Here is a 3,555-nt window from a genome sequence, read left to right on the forward strand (position 1 = left end):
GACGCTATTCGCATCTGAAGCTGATGATCCGACAGGGTGGTGACATCCCCTCCGAGCCCGACACTCCATCAGAGCCATCAGAGGAGGAGGAGGAGGATGAGCACGAGGAGGAGACTCATTTCCAGGAGGAGACCCATCAGCAGGCAGACACAGAGCAGGCTGCACCACATCAGGAGGTTACGCATCAGATCGAGGCTGCAGATCCGGAGATCCCGATCCGGTCAGCACCGCCTCTGCAGCAGCCAGACCCTCAGCCCACCACCACCACAGAGCCTCCAGCTACCATCCCTACCAGTGATGACACCCCTTCACACCTGGCTTGACTGAGCATCAGGGACGATGCTTCATTTTAAGTGTGTGGAGGTCGCCATCTCTGGCGTTTTATTTTGGTGAACTACTACATCTCTTTTTTCTTTTATTTTGGATATTTTTCTGTATTTTTCTTTTTACTGTTACTTTCTGAGTACTTATACATTGCTGCTTCTATGTATTTTTACTCTATTTTTGCATTTTGCATTTTTAGTTCATATTTTTAGTTATTTAGTTTAGTTTGCAATTCTGACTTATTAAGTGGATTCATTAGTATAGTTTACCCTTTTTAGCATAAGATAGCATATTTTAAATTGAAAAATATAAAAAGGAAGTAAGCTAGGAAATTGAACATAACAGATTTAAATCCTTAAACCTTGTATATATAGCATTACATCATATAGTTAAGTTGACAACATTTCATCAAGGAGGAACATTAAAACTTTAAAGGCTACCCTAAATAATTTTTTTATGAGAATAATGGGAATTTTTAACTAAACCTGCATAACATGTATAAATGATATATGATGCTTGAGTTAGAGAACACACAACCTGTGAGTCTTGAGCTTAATTGTATGGTTGCATTCAAACCATAATTTCATTTCTGGGTGTTTCGCTTCTTTTTATTCTGATGTTCTTTACTTTGCTTTAATCTATATGTACGATTATAGAATATAGATACATGCCAAAAGAATTATTGAGGCCGTCATTTGATTTTAGCTCACTTACCCCAAAATAACCTGCCTTTCACATCACCCTTGTTAGCTCTCTTGAGCCTTTAAAACCCCTTTTATTCTATTTAACCACACTACTAGCCTTAAGCAGAAAAACAAAATAAAATCCCAAGTTGAATCCTTGGTTAGCTTAAGATAGAAAAATTATGAATAGATTAAAATGTAGGAAACCTATTGGGAACATGGATGATAGAAACAAAAGGTAGAAAAGTTAAAAGAAATAAAATAAAAATTTGGGAAGCATGCTCATGAGAAATCAAAGTGATTCAATTACCATGTGCAATAAAAAAAAAGAGTTATTTTTCAGCATTTAATAAAAGGGGATACAAAAGAATTCCCCAATGCAAAATAAAAGCAATGCACATGGGATAAAAATAAAATTGAAACATGAGCATGTAACAACGAGTGGGATATATATGGGAAAATTGGTAAAGAAGCTTGTTCTACTAAACATGAATGTTAGGTGAGATCTTAGTCTAATTAAGGATTCACTTATTAGCTCACTTAGCCTTATACATATATCCTTACCTCTACCTTGGCCCCATTACAACCTTAATTAAAGACCTCATGACTTTTGGTATGACTGTACTCTATAATTGTTGATTGGTTAGATGAAGAACAAAGTTATAGAAAGTAAGAATAAAAAAAAAGTAGAGTGAATAAACCCAATAAACACTGAGTGACTAGAGGATAAACACAAAATCCAGTGAGGGTTCAATGGCTCATCAACATATATCTGTGCTTAATTTACTGATTGTTTTGCAAGTTTGTACAATATTTTTATTTCCCATCTCATTTGCTAAAATGCTTTATTATTTAAGGGTTGGCTATATATATATGACTCCTTGAGAATGTGAATTAATTTGACTACATGTAAGCTTTATATATGAGTGGATAAATTGGAATTGCATGACTCATCTAGGTAGATGCATTTAGAATAGGTTGCATTGCATAACATTCCACCACTTTAACCTTACCTTATTCTTTACCTTGGATTTAGCATGAGGACATGCTATTGTTTAAGTGTGGGGAGGTTGATAAACTCATATTTTATGATATATTTTGTGCTTAATTTGAGTGATTATTCAATCCTTCACCCACTTATTCATATTAATTGCATGGTTTTACTTTTCCTTCCTTATTATGTGATGTATGTGAAAAACATATTTCCTATGCTTTAATATTAATTATTTTAATTACCTTTATTTCCATTCGATGCCGTGATTAGTGTGTTGAGTAGTTTCAGATCTTCTAAGGTAGGAATGACTTAAAGGATGAAAAGGAAACATACAAAAATGGAAGGAAAGCACCAAGCGGAGCTTCTGAAGAAACTGGCATCCACGCGATCGCATGAACAAAGCGATCGCGTGCCAAGCGCGAATCAGCAGCGACGCGGCCGCATGGCTGATGCGACTGCGCGCCTTAAGCAGAACGCACATGACGCGGTCGCATGACTGACGCGACCGCGTGGCAAGAAAAGCTCCGAATGACGCGACCGCGTGACCCACGCGGACGCGTGACAGAGGCCACGTATCAAAATTTACAGAATACGCCCCCAGCGATTTCTGAAGCCCTTTTGGCCCAGATCCAAGTACAGAACACACAGACTAGAGGCTATAAAGTGGGGGAATGCACCCATTCATAAGGGAGCTCACCAATTTTAACTTTCCATGATTTAGATTTAGTTTGAGAGAGGTTCTCTCCTCTCTCTCTTAGGATTAGGATTAGGATTTAGGACTTCTCTTAGTTTTTAGGAGTGACTCTCGATCCAGGTTTAGTATTTACTTGAATTTATGTTTCTATGCTACTTTTACTTTAATGCTTTTATTCGTATCTATAAATGTTGCCAACTTGACTTATGAACCCTTTCCTTGTTATGATTTGAATTAATGATTATTTGAGGTATTTCAGTTATATATTGATTGCTTTCTCCTTAATTTGTGTTACCATTGCTTTCCATCTAAGGATATTTTATTCCAACAATTTTACTTTCTCCCTTTTGGTCTTGGTTAAGAAATCAGTAACTCAACATTATTAAACTCAGCATAATTGATAATCGTTATCTTGCTAATTGAACTGAACTTCAATAATCCCAACTTTTTCTTAGGAAATAAATAGGATTCGAAGGTCAAACTAATTAGTCCCTTGACTTTCCTTTACTTTAGTGAAGATTAACTAAGTGGAATTTAGATTCAACTTTCATTGTTGTTGAGGGAGATAATTAAGTTGGACTTCCAATTTCTCTTACCTTGCCAAAAGTTGCCTTACCGTATTTATTTATTTTAATTGCTATTTACTTTACTTGTCATTCAAATACCTGTATTACTTTTACATTGACATGAATTTTTATTATCTCTCGTTACCCACACTCTCTTCCCTATTTTTGTAAATTTTTGCACTCTTGATTTGCCATGTACTTCTACTGTTTTCTCATTTGCATGTTGTAGCTACCATGTAATTGAGACCTTTATTATTTGGCATTAACACCCATATTTTATTTATGTTCTTATCT

This window comes from Arachis hypogaea, chromosome 12, assembly GCF_003086295.3.
Source record: "Arachis hypogaea cultivar Tifrunner chromosome 12, arahy.Tifrunner.gnm2.J5K5, whole genome shotgun sequence".
Classification (NCBI taxonomy): Eukaryota; Viridiplantae; Streptophyta; class Magnoliopsida; order Fabales; family Fabaceae; genus Arachis; species Arachis hypogaea.